Genomic DNA, 17389 nt, shown 5'->3' with positions numbered 1-17389 from the left:
TAAATCTAGCCCTTGGTTTTTGGATCTTTTAGATGGATTAGGGAAAAAAATCAAGCCCTACACGTCCTCAATGATCCCATAATCTAGGGTTTCCAAATATGGCTCCAAAATGGCATATTCTCTAGAATATTCTTGATTTTAGGGATCAAATCAAATCAAACAGATAAGGAAGGTTCTCTAGGTTTTTGTAGGCTTGAAAAATGGGCTAGAAACCCTAATGAAAAGTTCCAACTTGAGCTGGATCCACAGCCCACGAGCACAGGTCCAAAATCCACAAAAAAGCCCATTTTGACCATATTTTCAATGCTGCAAATTCCCTTTGACCGGGTCAAAATTAGGCAAGCTCTTCTTAACAAAAAATGTTAATTAATTCATTAGGAAGGTCCATGAACTCTTAAAAATACCCTTGGGTCGAAATCTTACTCCAATAATATATTGCACTGAACAGCGCGCACAACGGGTTGAAACGGGATAAGGCAAGATTAGGGTTTCTGAAATCCAAAAAGGAACCTAGGCAAGCCTGTACTCATTTCGAAGGATTTTTCAAGGGGAATTCAAATATGAAATAATCTCATCCAAAGAAAGAGTGGAAAAAACGAGATTTGGGCTCCAAAGGGGTACAGGGGCATTTTGGTCATTTTCAGCTCAAAACTCAAAAAGCAACGAAACTTCAGCCATAGCTAGAACATGATGGGGAGAGCCTAAAAACGTTAAAAGAAGATAAAAAGAAAGAAGATTGATGTAGAAATGAAAACTCTAAAAAGCAAATCACCTTATATGGTCAAATTTAATTCAAGGCAAAATCATGAATGAATTATGCCTGGAGTGCAAAAATGGGGTGTCTACAGTTACCTCTCTTTGGCGGAGGTTGCTTGCAACTGAACGGCAAAGCCATAGAGACAAACCATTTTTGCCAAGCTCTAGCTAAAAGATCTCATGCAATTTTTGAAAATTCATTTGAAAAATATTTTTGAAAGAGGGCATTTCACTGGATATTTGAAATCCTCAATTTTTTTCAAGTTGTTTGTGAAAGAATAGTTGAAAATGGTTGTCACTCAAGAGGGATGGTATTGTACCTTACAAATCGTGTTTTTCGCCTTTACATTTTTTCAAGATTAACCAAAGTATCACACCTTCTAATGCGTGTATTTTACGTCTTACATTACATCAGTGTGTACTAGGATAGTGGCGCTTAGGCCAAAAAATGGTGATGGATAAGGATGAACAACTTTTTGAAATCAAGGGACAAATTTTTTGAAATCTGATATTTTTCAAATTCATTTTAGAAAACTGGTGAAATTAAATGGATAGATCAATTCATTCATGATTTTGACTTGGATTAAAGATTCTCATATAATGGTGATAACCAAACACTGACAAAATGAAAGACTCACCGGGGAGAGCAAGAAAACCTACTGGAGATGGGAGATTCTAAAGATGAAGGATGAAGACACAGACGAACACTGCTGGAGAAGATAAGTGATGTGTTGGAGATGAAAGATGGATGCTGGGGATGATGATATTCAAGTTCAATCAATCAATCAATCAATTACGTTCAAGTACTCGAGTTGGAAAAACTCGCTCACTATGAGTTCAGTGATCCATCCCAGTGAGGCTATCAGTAAAAACTGACATTGTTCTCGCGAACAATTTTAATGTTGCACAAATGGAGTTACCGAAATAATATTAATAATCAAGTGATTGCCAACAGTGCGGTAAAAACAAAAAACTTAATGAATATTTTCTCATACTGGAGGGTAAGAACCCCATGGTACTAATATTCATCATTTTTTATTTATTTTTTGAAAAGTTTTTTTTTTTTGAAATTTTTTTTTTTTTTTTTTGGGTCAAACTTGGTCAACTATCAAAACTGGTCAAAACCGGGTCAACTTGTGAGAACCGGGTCCAACTGGACCAACCATATCAACCTGGACCAAACTGGTTGGACCGGGCCAAACCGGGCGAGAACCAGGTAAGATGCACCGAATTTCCATTTCTGGTGCTTGCACCGTATCATTTTACAAAAACAGATCTTTTATTTTGAGTGAAAGGAATCTTTGAACGGTCAAAAAACTTTCTCTTTTACCAAATAAACCCATGTCTAATTAAACAAGTTTCCTATTTCACAAGCGTTCTTTCCTAACCAATCATTACGTCTAATATCGCACAGACCCTATATAAACACACAACTCAAGCACAAACGAAAATTAACATACCTTTGGCCGACGTCCAGGAAGAATAAAGTGATGGGAGAGCCGTACCTTAGATGTCCAGGAGAGAAGAAACGATGGCTACGCCACACAGTACAAACCACGCCATGCTATGGTAACGCATTTTTTTTCCTTTTCTTTTCGAACTAACAGTGATTCTTTGGGGCAACATATAATGGAATCTCACTTACCTTATTCACCAATGGCAGTCTTGTTCTCACTTTTGGAATCTGATGTCTTGGAAACCTGTGGAACTTGGGAGAAACTTCTTTGGCCAAGGTTAGACAATTTATTTCTCTCTACACATGGACTGAAATATACAATATATATGCATGAAAACAATGCAACTATGTTAGCATGAATAGTTAGAAAGATTGTGGTGTATGCATGCTATGTTAGTAAAACAACGCGTAGTTTAGTTTGGATATGATTGCTTCAGAATTTTCTAAGTGCTTGAAATCCTAGATTTTTCATCATAAGCCAATTCGAACTAAACCAAGTTTCCGAAAACAAATCATTTTTTTTTTTTAAATTCATTTTGAAAACAATGGAAAACAAAACATTTTTTCTACAGAACAAGAAAAACCACAAACGATTGAATAACAAATGAAGGTGGGGAATGCGTTACCGACAAGAAGATGAGCATGAGGACGACCATAGGATAGAAGTACGATCAAACTTGGCACCTATGAAGTAGATGATATTATTTTTCCTTTGATTGCTTGACCTTCACAACATACTGAATGACACCCAAAAACTTTCTTCCAAAATAGATAGAGCATAAAGCATAGGACCAATCTTCTGGAGACGACTTCCTCATACATCGCAGTCACTAGTAGTGAATCCTCCAATGCCTTCCATTTTTTTTTTTTTTTTTTTTTTTTTTTTTTTTTATTTTTCGAGTACTTCTCAACTAGGAGATATAGTGGACTTAGAGATCAAGAGCGGACTTTCATAGGACTATAATGTAGGCTTAGGTGATGTGCTCAGAAAGAAGGGATAGGATCAAAAAATTATTTTTGGAGTAGAGCTTGTCATATAAAGGAATGAGTAATTGGAATAATGGTAATGAGATAATGATACGGATCCCAAATCTCAAATGAAACTGCCCCTCATTTAGGTTTTCTATTTTGGACCGGTGTTGATTATTTTGTGCAACTCTAAGCATTTTGAGTTCTGATGGTTTTTTTTTTGCCCCTTGCACTAGGATTTTTTTTCAACACCTTCTTGGGATAAATAACATGGGGGGTGATTGTTTCGTGATCAAAGATGGATGAAATGATGCCTCTAGAATATGAAAAGTTCTATAAAAATAGGTATGGGTGATTTATGGGTAGGCTATGGATTTATTAGGCTTCCTAAAAGATATGGGTTTATATTGTGGGAAACAAAAGAATACGCTAAGGCTCAAATGGGCTTCAAACGGGAACATATGATATTAGGTGGGCTTATGAGGCTAAAAACAAAACGATCAAAGATGGCATGTTCAATCGTCTATCTGAGATTTCCACTATACTCTTCGTCTTAAAATAAACAAAGTTGGATAAAAAGTGGTACCTCTTTAATTGGTCGGCATTGGTAAAATTTTCCATGGAGAATCTTCATAGTGAATGGACATTCACTGTTGGGTTTGAACTTTCTGGTTCATTGATTCCACTCTAGTCTGGATCCGCTTGCTCAGCTTTACTTGTAACAATCTGTCTCCATTGGAATCTAACTCCCAGTGGAACATCAATGCCCTCATTCATATCTCGGCTCTCAAGAATGTTGATCATAGATGAACTCCTCTTAGCATTCTGCTCTTTGATGTAGGCAGATTCGAGTCAGTTGACTTCTTTAATAGATAGCTCTCATGTCTTCGATCGAGGCTAATGATGTAATTTGGAATTTGCCCTCTCCACGGTAGGGTAGCTGGTTAGTTGATTGGCTAAGTAGTCGTTGATTGATGGAATGCAAAATATTCCCCTTCTTCAGTAGAGTAGTTGATCAAATGACGTTGTGGAGCTTTGCCCTCTCCACAAGGGTAAATACATAATGTTGAATGCTAATGTTGATGTTGGTGATTTTAGACATTTGAAAAATCTTCTCAAACATAACCGCTGAACTTTCTTCCTCCTCAATTTCTTCTTCTCGGTGAGTGATTCTCTCATCTTCAACAATGAAAATCATGTAGCACCTTAAGATAATATGATTGTCATGGTATGATCAACACTTCTATGGATTCCTTCAAGATTTTGATCGTGGCTTCAACGCCGTAGGGATCAAGGTTATACCAATCTGCACATAATAATGTGGTTCATCTATGGTGCAAAGGTTGATGGTTTTGTCTCCATAATGACTAGTGTCCGTCAATTCTCGATCCTCATTCCTTACTATTGACAAAGAATGGATCATAATAATAATCATTTTCCATTTCTTCATCATCTTACACTAAAGCAGGGGGTTAATCATAACCTGTGGGATTTTTCAAAATTTTTGATTTTTTTATTTTTGAAAATTTTTATTTTTTGATTTTTGATTTTGTCTTTTGAAATATCCTGGATTTTTGGATTTTGAAAATATCTTTTTTTTTTTGTTTTTTCTTTTTTTTTTCATAAAAGAATATAACAAACTAATTGAGAGTAGAAAACTTATTTGTGCCAAGCAGCGGACCGGGATCAAATATATGAGAGAAATTGATTCGGAACCTATCAACCAATGTTGTAGCTCTATGCATGAGTGATGAATTTTCTGAATGATGTGGTTTCTCCATGAGCAACATATCAAACTTCGTGACGCTATGTGATTTGTACGCCACACCCCCTGAGAAGTCAAGTTTCCATCTTGGGTCTAGTGCATGAATGTTATCAAAAGCACATGAGTGCCTAGACGTGCCCCTAGCTTGAAAGTGATTGTGGTGGTTGAATGGCCATTTCATATTATCAAAGTTGGTGGTGTTTCCCAACCTCTCTATTGTCAACTCGCTCTGGGTTCGATAAGAACTAGATCTTGAAGAGACAAACATAGAGTAGTTCCGTTCACCAAATACCAATAAGGTCATTAGAAGAATAACCTGCCAGAATATTGCAATGGCAAATGACTTCAATTTTCTTGAGCTCGGCATCTGATCTTCCAAGTGTGAGGAAGATGTCAAGTCTTTGAGACTAGTATTGAGACACTCAAAACGCCCATCATTGGAATCCGGCTTAGCCATTATAAGTTGGTATTTAGAGAAAAGTACTGTGAAAGCATCACTATAGTCATCTTCATTGTATTCTAGTGAAGTGATCTTGATAGCAGAAATGAAATCTTTTTCTTCATCAAAAATAGGAGGACAAAACATGTCAAAGAGCTCAATACCATAATCTTCTGCATCATCTATTAGGGAGATGTTTTGAGAATCCTGGTCATCCGGTTCGAACATAGACTTGGTAGACTTCTCAAGTACCACTTCTTGGACCTTTTGGTCATCTAACAAACTTGGCTCACAATCCTTCAACTGTCGTAAAGAAGATGGTGAAGTATATACCTTATCTTTGGGCTTATCAAACTCCTTATCTAGAACATACAACAAAGGTGGAGCCGGTAATGGTGTCTTTTAGTTGGTGATTCAGCAAACAGAGGTGCCACTTTTCCATCTAATGATATAGCCTTGGCCTTGGGCCTTGCTTGTGTTTGTGCCTTGTAATCTTTAATTGCATCTTGAAAATTCAACAGCTTGATGAGCGACATGGAACTAACCTTGGATGCTTGCTCGAGTGGGGTAATGAATGAGGCCAAACTTTTCTTGACAGCCTCTAATGTGTGAACTTCTCCATTATAGTATGGTAATGGATTCGTCACAACATTTGGAGTACCGAGATGTGATGCATCAATTCTCCCTGATTCGATCAAATCTTGTATCGCATGCTTGAGAGCTCCACACTTCTCTGTAGGATGTCCAAGAGACTGATGGAAATCACAATGTTTAGAGGCATCATATCATTATGGTAGTGGATTCGGAGGAGGCCTAGGCTGCAATGGTGTAACTAGGCCTTGCTGGAACAAAGCCTTGAGAATGACAGACAATGGGTACGGTAGCTCTATGAACTGCCTCTGTGGCTTAGGGAACCCTTTATTTTGATATCCTTATTGTCTTGGAGGATATACAATCTGATTGGAAGAAGGATGAGTTGTCACCTTTTCTTGGATCTGTGTATGGGGTTCAGACTGGACTTGTGTGGCTACGACGTGTGCGTCCTTTTCCTTGTTGACAGTAACTGAAGGTGGCTTCTTCTTCTGAGCATCACTTGAACATGAAGAAATAATCAAAGTCATAGTTCCACAGGCTAAAGCATCTTCAATTTGAGTCCCTGTCGAAACCAAAGCCTGAAAAGATGGATGATAGCTGAGACTCAATCGATTTGCATATTCGGAGTTCAAACTTTTTACCACCATTCGAATATGTTCTGTCTCTGATGGTCTGTCTAGAATCTGAGCTGCTTTGGTACTCCACCTGGTTACATATTCGGTGAATGTCTCAGTTGGACCTTGCTTGAGTGCCTCCAATTGTCTTCGACCCATCTGGATGTCTGTATTGTATGAAAAATGGGTCACAAAAGATATTGCAAGTTCAGCCCACGTTCTCATCTTCTGAGTGTCTGTGTTCATCCACCAAGTCAGTGTCACACCCTTTAAACTCCTCTAGAATAATTGGACCAATAGTTCTGGCCCATTCCCCATAGGCTGCAAGTAGCTAGCGTACATTTTCACATGGGCTTTAGGACACCCAGTTCCGTCATATCTCTTCATCTTAGGGAATTCGAAACCATGTGGAACCCTGATTTGTGGATATGGAAAGAGACTATCCAAGTCAGACTCGTCCGCTTTGATCTTTGTCAGTGCTTCCTCAATCTTTTTCAATCTGTCTACCACTGGACCTTGGTATTGATCTTGGCTTATAGGATTTTGATTTTGGGCATTCATGTAGGTGGTAGGTTGTGGTGTTTGTGTGACGTATGGAGGAGGGAACATGAATGGTGTGGAGCTCATGGTTTGGGATATATTTTTGGTGAACATGGGTGTGGATGTATATTGGTTTGGGTTGTAGTATGAATGGTGAACAGTGGGTTGTGCCATATAGGTAGGGTCGATATAAGAGATGGGTTGGCTTGGAGTCTGAGTTGGTATAGGATGTTGTAGTTGGGTGGATTGATGCATGAAATTCCTAGTAGGCAACTGAGCTTGTGTAGTAGGTAGGTTAAAATCAAACCTTGGTGGTGGTAGCGGAGTGGATTGCCCTTGAGACAATTGTCCTTGCCCCATGTTCATGAATTTTGATAAATTTCTTGAAACATTCTGTCTATTGCTTGTCATATTAGTTCTTCCGATCCAGAAGGGGGTGATGTTGGACTCTGACCACCTCCTTAGGGTGGTTCTCCATTGCTAGACAGTGATTGGTCACCTTGAGAGATAAATAGGGAACTAACCATTGGCTGAGACACTAGTGGAAGAGACCCTTGAGGAGAATTAGCTGGTAGATTCTCCATTTCCAAAAGCAAGTTAACGGTTGCACGAGATAACCTTAACCCTGGCTTTCTATTCCAACTGGCTTCCGGATAAGCCTTCTTATTTCCTATCTTAACTGAAACACCTCAAAAGAAAACGTAAGTCTGACTCTCTAGGGATGTCCCCAGCAGAGTCGCCAAAAACCTGTACGCACAAAAATGTGTACCTAGGTCTATGCAATTGATTTTAGAGTCGTCACTAATTTTATTAAGGAAAAGTTGAGTAAAACCTATGTGAAGGACTAGCCCTTGAAACTAGATGATTATTGGCTTTGGGAGTCAAGGTACAATGTGGGAAGGTGTTAGGCACCCACGCTCGCCTGGTAAAACCAGCCTTACTTCTATTGAGGTGTAATGTAATAAGATAGGCGAACCAAAAAAGCTTGAAAAATTAATCTAACAAGTTGGATGATCTTCACTAAATTATTTAAATACTAATAACTATATGCTATAATAAAACAAAAAATAATAACCTAATATGCAATGCTAAATGAAATAAAAGAGAAAAGAAAGATGTCACCTTGTTTTGAATGTTGTCTCATACTTGATTGTAAATTGATTGATTGATGATCTTAATTGATTGTTGATGATGATAAACTTGATCTGGAATTGACAAATATGATTTTTGGATTGAAACAGGTGATTTGAGAAAAAAAACAACTTTTGGCGAAAAGAAGTTTCTACTCAAGATCGAAAAAGGGGAAAAGGAGGCTAAAGACGAAGAACTTCATTAGAAAAACCTCAAAGTCGAAATTTTACCTTCAACTCCAGATTAAGCTAAAGAAATTCTACTATAGAATGAAGAACTAGAAAAGAAAAAAAAAAAACACTCAAGAAAAGAAAACTACTAGGCTATTAGCTCTGAATAGCTAGGTCCAGATTATTAACTCCAAATTCCTAGCTCCAGATGTTTTTTTATGGCTGAATGAGACCCATATTTATAGCTTTTTGGGATGGATTTCAAATATGGTAATGAGTTTGATCCAATGGTTGAGTACTGATTAAGAAAAATCCAATGGCTTGATATCTTTTTGGTTGCACCTCCTAAATCTGGCCCTTGATTCAAGAGGTGGGATAAGGGGTGTGATCTTGGCGCTTGGTTTTTGGATCTTTTAGATGGATTAGGGCGAAAAATCAAGCCCTACACGTCCTCAATCAAGCTTATAACATATTGCACTGAACAGCGTGCACAACGGGCTGAAACGGGATAAGGCAAGATTAGGGTTTCTGAAATCCAAAAAGGAACCTAGGCAAGCTTGTACTCATTTCGAAGGATTTTTCAAGTGGAATTCAAATATGAAATAATCTCATCCAAAGAAAGAGTGGAAAAACGAGATTTGGGCTCCAAAGGATTACAGGGGCATTTTGGTTATTTTTAGCTCAAAACTCATAAAGCAACGAAACTTCAACCATAGCTAGAACATGATGGGGAGAGCCTAAATACGCTAAAAGAAGATAAAAAGAAAGAAGATTGATGTAGAAATGAAGACTCTAGAAAGCAAATCACCTTATATAATCAAATTTAATTCAATGCAAAATCATGAATGAATTATGCCTGGGGTGCAAAAATGGGGTGTCTACAGCTATAATAAAACTAAAAAAGTAACCTAATATGCAATGCTAAAAGGAAATAAAAGAGAAAAGAAAGATGTCACCTTGTTTGGAATGTTGTCTCATACTTGATTGTAGATTGATTGATTGATTGATGATCTTGATTGATTGTTGATAAATGATGATGATAAACTTGATCTGGAATTGACAATTGTGATTTTGGATTGAAACAGGTGATTTGAGGAAAAAACAACTTTTGATGAAAAAAAATTTCTACTCAAGATCGACGAGAAGAAAAGTAGGCTAAAATGAAGAACTAGAAAGAAAAAATGAAGAACACTGAAGAAAAGAAGGTTATTAGCTCTGAATAACTAGGTCCAGATTATTAACTCCGAATTGCAAGCTCCAGATGTTTTTTTATGGGTGACTGAGATCCTTATTTATTGCGTTTTGGGATGGATTCAAATATGGTAATGAGTTTGATCCAATGGCTGGATATATTTTTAGTTGCACCTCTTAAATCTGGCCCTTGATTCAAGAGGTGGGATAAGGGGCGCGATCTTGGCCCTTGATTTTTGGATATTTTAGATGGATTAGGGCAAACAAACAAACCCTAGATGTCCTCAATGAGGCCATAATCCAGGGTTTCCAAACATGGCCCCAAAATGGCATATTCTCTACAATATTCTTGATTTTTGGGATCAAATCAAATCAAACAATTAAGGAAGGTTCTCTAGGTTTTTGGAGGCTTTAAAATGGGCTAGAAAACCTAATGAAAAGGTCCAGCTCGAGCTGGATCCACAGCCCACGAGCACAAGTCCAAAAACAACAAAAAAAGGCCCATTTTGACCATATTTTCAATGCTGCAAGTTCCCTTTGACCGGGTCAAAATTAGGCAAACTCTTCTTCATAGAAATTGTTCATGAATCCATTTGGAAGGCCCATGAACTCTTAAAAATACCCTTGGGTCGAAATATTACTCCAATAATATATTGCACTGAACAGCGCGCACAACGGGCTAGAACGGGATAGGGTAAGATTAGGGTTTCAGAAATCCAAAAGGAACCTAGGCAAGCTTGTACTCATTTTGAAAGATTTTTCAAGAGGAATTCAAATATGAAATAATCTCATCCAAAGAAAGGGGGGAAAAATGAGATTTGGGCTGCCAAGGGTTACAGGGGCATTTTGGTCATTTTTTGCTCAAAACTCAAAAAGCAACGAAACTTCAACCATAGCTAGAACATGATGAGGAGTGTCTAAATACGCTAAAAGAAGATGAAAAGAAAGAAGTTTGATATAGAAATGAAGACTCTAGAAAGCAAATCACCTTATACGATCAAATTTAATTCAAGGCAAAATCGTGAATGAATTATGCCTGGGGTGCAAAAATGGGGTGTCTATACACCCTCTTCTGGCGATCTATACAACTTTGAAAGGTAGTCGGCTGGCCAATTTCCTTCTCTAAAGATATGACTGAAAGAGCATATTACAAAAGAGTTTGTAAGACATCTAATATAGGCTACCATGTTAGAACAGTACCATGGACATCGCTCGATGCCATTTAAGATGTTTATGGCCCCAAGTGAGTAGCTTGGATCTCCTGATAGATAACATAGTGCTTGGAAGAGATGCCAGCATAAGCTCGAGCAACATTCCCCAAAGCATCGCGAATTGTTCCTCCATAACCATTTCCAATTTGCTGGACAGATCCGTCCGTGTTAAACATGAAAGCTTCCTATTCAGCTGGCTTCCACTTGCACTAAAGAACTTCCTGAGGTTTGAAATTAAGTTGCAGTCCCAGCCTGGTTACAAGTGCTCGAAGGGTATAAGAATATTTGACTTCCGACAGGTTCTTTTGAAGATATAGCTTCATTGAGGCCATAATCTTTGCACTTAGCTGTTTGGAAGTTAGCAAAATGTTCTTCTTCTTCCATCTGTTTCTTTCACACCAGAGTTCATGTACAGTGGCTCCAACAAAGACTTTAAAGATATCGACACATGTGGAGCTTTGTCTACGTAGCCTGAAAATGTTGTACAATTATGAAGTAGAGTCTTTAACAAGATCCCCTAGTCCAAGGTTGTTTTTCACAGTGTCCCATACTTGTTTAAAGTACTGACAATCGAAGAACAAATACTTTGAGTGCTCAGAAGAGATACCGCAGAGACTGCATTCAGAGAATTGCAAGGTCTTCTTCTGTATCAATCTATCTTGAGTAGGAAGGCAGTTTGAAAGCAATTGTCACAAGGTAAAAGAGAATTTAGGAATAGAGAGTTTTCCCCAAACAACTCTGTACCATTTTACCTTTGGTCTCACTTTTCGCAGAATCGCATAAGTAGATTTGATTGAAAAGTCACCTGAGCTGCTCGGTGACCAGATTACTTCATCTTTGTGGAGGAAACGATTCACTTCAGTACCCAAGATGAGATTTTTCAGGGAACTGTCAGAAATAGACGTCACCAATGAGGACCAGTTAGCTTGGTTCAAAATATCACTAACCTTAGCGTTGACAGGAAGTGAGAAGGAGTTTCTCGCTACTGTTGATTCCCAAAGAGGCTTACTTGAACACTATGGGTCGTGCCAGAAGAGGGTGTTAGTCCTATCTGCAATAACATATCGAACAAATTTTCGAGCAATGTTTCTATGCTTCAGAATCCCCCTCCATACCCAAGAGCAGCTTGCCGGTGTTTTCATAGTCCAAAAGAAGGACTTCTTTATCTATTGGCTCCATGTCCAGTTTGACCACAGTGAACCATCTTTCACAACAATTTTGAAAATCAAGTCGCAGTAAGTAGCTTTGTTCCAAGTTCTTACATCAATCATACCAAGTCTACCTTGTTCTTTAGCATACCTCAATAGTTCATGGCTGGCATGATGCATCTTTCGTGTCATATTAGGGCTAGACCATAAAAAATGATTGCAAATCTTAGATACATTGTCCAGGACTTTCTTTGGCAAGACAAAGGTTTTGGACCAGTAGACTTGAAAGGATGAGAGAACTGACTGGATAAGTTCAAGTCTACCGGCCCTTGTCAAGGATATATTCTTCAAATTTGAGATTCGTGAAGTCAATCTCTCTACCATAGGAAGACAATCTCGTATACCTAGCCTTGAAGAAGTAAGTGGTAGACCAAGATATATAAGAGGCGGAGATATAATGGGTATACCCAAAGCATTAGCCAAGTCCAGTCCAGCTTCATGAGACATACAACCAACCAACAGAGATGATTTAGCTGAGTTGATATGCAATCCTATGAGGAGAGAAAATTGCAGAAAAATTTCCTTGATTGCAAGAATAGAAGCCATATCTCCTTTGCAAAAAAGAAGAGCATCATCCGCATAAAATAAGTGAGAGATACTCAGCTTCCAGCATTTAGAATACGGATGAATGTGTCCAGAATAGAGTGCTTGATTTAGAAGGCCAGGGAGCACCTCCATCACAAGGACAAAGAGATATGGTGAAATAGGGTCCCCCTGCCTAAGACCTTGTTCACCTTCAAAGAATCTTTCAGAAGCTTCATTGATGATAATGGAATAAAAAGGAGTGGTCAAGCACATAGATAGCCACTCTATAAAGAGAAGAGGGAAACCAAATCTCTTCAAAATCATACCCATAGCTTCCCAATTGAATGAATCAAAAGCCTTATTTATGTCAATCTTAATCGCGCAATTCTTGGTGCCATATTTTTTGGTGTAACCACAAATAAGCTCATGCACAAGAATAATGTTATCTTGGATGTTTCTGCTTGGTACAAAGGCAAACTGAGCCGAAGAGATTAAGAAGGGCATAAATTCCTTCATCCTGCTTGTCAAAATCTTTGCAACACATTTGTAAATGGTATTACAACAAGCAATGGGCCTGAATTCATCGACCTTAGAAAGTGCAAGATTTTTTGGAATTAAGCTTAGGAGAGTGGAGTTTGTACCTCTTGGTATGAACTTTTGATTGAACATATACTGGACAGCGAGAGAGAAATCCTCGCCAACAATATCCCAAGCTTTCTTGAAGAAGAAAGAATTAAATCCATCAGGCCCAGGTGTTTTGTTATCATCCATAGAGAAGAGTGCTTCCTTGATTTCCAAGATATCTATATCCTTGATCAATCTAGCGGCACTCTCAGGGGGCAACACTTGAAGATTAAGATGCTCCAAAATCCGAGGGTTACATGTAGTTGAAGAAGAAGTACCCAACAAATTTTTATAGAAGGATATGAACGCCTGAGCAACATTAGATTGACCATTTTGCTGGGCTCTTTGAGAATCCAAAATAGACCATATGTTGTTCCTAGTCTTCTTTTCCTTTACAGAATTGTGAAAGAAGACATTACCTTTGTCACCAAAGGATAGCCAGTCAGTGTTTGTCCTCTACATGAGGTCATACTTCTCCATAAGCATAAGGTCACAAAGTTCAATTCTACAGATCCTTCCTAGATTAGAAAGGTGAGAATCAAGAGGTCTCTTATGCATTTGCATTTGAATATCTTCTAGATTGGCCCGGGCAGCTACCACCTGATGTTGAAGATCTGTGGAACTGAATCTAGGCCAGCCTTTGAGAGCTTCCTTGAACATCTTTAATTTCTTGCAAAGCATGGAAGATAGATTTCCCTGTCTAGGAATAGATCAGCAATTAATAAGAGTGTCCTTGAAGGAAAGATTGACAACCCAGTAATTATAGAATCTGAACGGGGGCCTGCATGAATAAGAATTGGAGATCGAGATAACTGTAGGCGAATGGTCAGAAAGTCCTTGTGGCAAAAATTCGACTCTAGAAGAAGAAAATTGAGTAGCCTACAAGGAATTGATAAGACACCTGTCAATCTTAGACCATTTTCTCACGGAACCATCCCCATTGTTAGTCCAAGTAAAAAAATAGCCACTAGATTTATGATCATAGAGACTTACAGTGTTGAGATAATTTGCAAAAGAGGTAGTTTCCCTAGGATGTACCAAGTCAGTACCAATCCTCTCATGATAATAGAGGACATTGTTAAAATTACCAGCCACACGCCAAGGACCCAAGAAGGATGTATAGAGGCTGATGAGATCTTGCTAGAGAATCAACCTTTCCGATCTATTATTGTTAGCATAGACTGACATAAAATGAAACACTTGTGCTGTGGCAAGGATAGTTACATGTGCATGTATAAATTGATCACTCTCCAAAATCTTTTGAACACCTAGAACTGAAGGATCCCATGAGAACCAAATGTGTCCAGAAACTGCAATATAGTAATTGTGTTTAAACTTCCAAGAAGGGCAGTAGACCTTGCTAATACTCAAAATTTTTGCTAGCCGAACTTTAGTTTCCAATAGACAAAAGCATGCTAATTTATTCTTTATTCTGAAAGAATTAAGATCCTTCACTTTATTCAAATCATTTAAACCCCTAATATTATAAGTGCATATCTTCATAAGGATCATCGTTTGTTTTTTCCTTTGTTACCCGAGCCTTTGAGCCTTCCTCTACCTCTTTTTCCTGAGCTTTGTAGTTGTTGTTGTTGCAGTTGAACTCTAGTAACAACTTGTGATGGCATTTGCAATCTTGTGACTAGAGGGGAGGTCACAATATGATCATCAAAAGGTTCCTCATACGACTCAGAGATGTCATCATCTATACCGTCTTCTTTAATGACTAAGGTTGTGTACGCATTATTGTCTACATTAAATTGGTAAAGTTCTTCTTCAGTTAAAATACCTTCCTCCTATTCAAACACTGGTTGAATCTGTTCTTGAATTGTTGTATAGACCACAACTTCTTTTCCTCGAGTGTTTCCACTGTTTTGAGCAGATTCTAGAGAGAAGGATGGACTGCCTGTGTTTCTCAAAGAACTAAAAGGAGAGTTGCCAAGCAGGCAGTTATGAGATGAGCCATCAGTGGATATTCGAAGTAGCTGAGAAATAGGAGGGGTGGCTAGAAGAGGGCCTTGCGAACTGGAATTGTCCTCATTATTTCTTGAGATAGCCTGGATTGACCGAGGCAGAGATGGAGTGGAAGGAGAGCTCATTGTCGCTATTGTAGTACTAGGAGACTCCCTAGAGACTACTACATCATTAAGAGAAGAAGGAGAGCTCACTGTCGCCATTGCAGTACTAGATTCCCTAGAGACTACTGCATCATTAAGAGAAGTTACTACTTCAGTAGCAGTTGAATCAGGGGAGTTCTGATTAGTGGCAGTGTGCGTGCTTGAATGGGTAACTAGAGCAGCAACAGGGGGATTTTGTACCCTTACAATGATTGTTCTTGGAACCCACACTTGGGGAGGAGATGTTGGCATTTGGCTGTTGGGTGTCCAAACTGACAACATCTGGTGCGTGATGGGGGTTTCCAAGGGTACTCCATATCAACATAAACATGTTTACCACGAATCTTCAATTTAATCGATGTTAGAAATTCAAAGTTCAAAGGTATTGTAACACAGACCTTTGCAAAATCGAGCCTTTTCTTCATAGAAGTTGCGCCGTCCATACATAGAGGACCTCCAATAAGACTTGCAAGGAAAGATAATCCCTTCTTAGTCCATAGCTCTTTTGGAACATTTGAAAGTTTTGCCCAGATTAGAACAGTAGAGACGTTGTTCCTTTGACTTTCCGCTTCAGGTGACCATGGCATAACAACAAAAATCTTGCCAGCAATAAAGATAGGACCACCTTCAAGAACAGATTACTTATCTTCAAAAGTAAAGAAACTTATGAAAAATAAGTCCCTATCCGTAGTAATATCCATAGACCCTTTTAAATTCCAGGCTTTTTCTAAGGCACTCTTAATAAAGGGAAAACTCATCCTTTTGTCTAGGAAATAACCTATCAACACATCTTCCCATTCTGAAATACCTTCATCGATAAGGTCCTGGGGTACTACTGCTGGACCTTCTTCAAAAGATGGAGAGCAAGGGTCTAAAACAGTGTTAGAAGAAGCCAAAGTCGAGTTGGCATTCTGAAAGAGGGAACTCCAGACGAAAAGTTAAGGAGGTGAGGATGCAGAAGCCATGATGAGGAAAGGCGGTGAGAAAGGATCTTAATCTTCTTCTCGAGGGGACTGGAAAGATACCAAAAAAGGAAAGAAAATGAGGGAAAATGTTACACCCCGAATTTCGACAGAATTCGGAAAAACAATATTTGTTCCCGACTCTTCGATTTTCGAGATGTGATGCACTCTCCACTTCCAAAAACCCATAATCAGTTTAAATACGCAGATAATTAAAAACCAATAAAAATTTAAGATTAAACAAAAGTCTTCTTCGTTACAAAAATTTACAAATTTGATTAAGTTACAAATCTCCTTTCAAGCTTTTTTAGTAAAAATTACAAATGAAAATACAAAAACATTGTCTCAACTGAAAATCTATTTCACCTTAAGGGAAAACAAAACATATCCTGAAATGCGATGCTAACGCAAACCACAAGCAGCAACCAACCTTCTTAAACATTAAACTTGTCAAGACTTATCAACTATGTTCATTTAATGAACACACCCGATAAGCAAACATGCAAATCGGGTCAGCATTATAAACAATGCTGATGTGAGTAGCCCTAAAATACAATATATACTTATACATATATATATACACACTAAATAAGGCAGTTAGTTCCTCCACCAAGGCGCCTTAACATCCAACGAATAATACAACATCCTTAAGAACAATAATTAAGGCAGGTAGTTCCTCCACTGAGGCGCCTTAGCTTCCCAACAATAATACAAAGGCATTTAGTTCCTCAACCGAGGTGCCTTAGGTTCTAACTAAACTAATAACTAGCAAAGCATATTCTATATTTACCGCATTTCATGCTCAATTACAGAGTGGGTCGTCTCTACACGAGTAATTAGTTTCATCCACCCTTCTGCAAAACCATATACCATCATATATTTAAAGATATATCATTAACCAACATATTACAATAATTATATTATTTAAGGCTTTCTTTGCCATGTCCCTAAAATCACGTCGTATCTATGTCTTACCTAGTTTCCCTAGCTACCACAATCGCTTCCCAACGCTGAACATGTACATCCACATGCCTCCCCTCACATAATGAACCAGTCCGTGCGTAGCTACCCTGAGCGGGATGCCACACACCAGGTAACCCTCACACGAAAGCCATTATGC

General features: G+C 38.4%; 1 long non-coding RNA gene across 2 annotated transcripts; it reads left to right on the top strand.

Annotated features, from left to right (window-relative positions):
* Positions 1-2151: 2151 nt before the first annotated feature.
* On the top strand, positions 2152-9734 carry LOC147509885 (uncharacterized). 2 transcript variants are annotated; one of them, XR_015216666.1, is made up of 3 exons: positions 2152-2325; positions 2420-2489; positions 9520-9734. It is a non-coding gene; the product is annotated as an uncharacterized LOC147509885 (long non-coding RNA). The 2 variants fall into 2 exon arrangements; XR_015216667.1 differs by lacking the exon at positions 9520-9734 and adding an exon at positions 8375-8693.
* Positions 9735-17389: the final 7655 nt, after the last annotated feature.

The sequence above is a fragment of the Coptis chinensis genome, chromosome 3, assembly GCF_015680905.1.
Source record: "Coptis chinensis isolate HL-2020 chromosome 3, ASM1568090v1, whole genome shotgun sequence".
NCBI lineage: Eukaryota > Viridiplantae > Streptophyta > Magnoliopsida > Ranunculales > Ranunculaceae > Coptis > Coptis chinensis.
The sequence above is the reverse complement of the archived record's forward strand: the minus strand, read 5'-3'. Positions and strand labels throughout refer to the sequence as shown.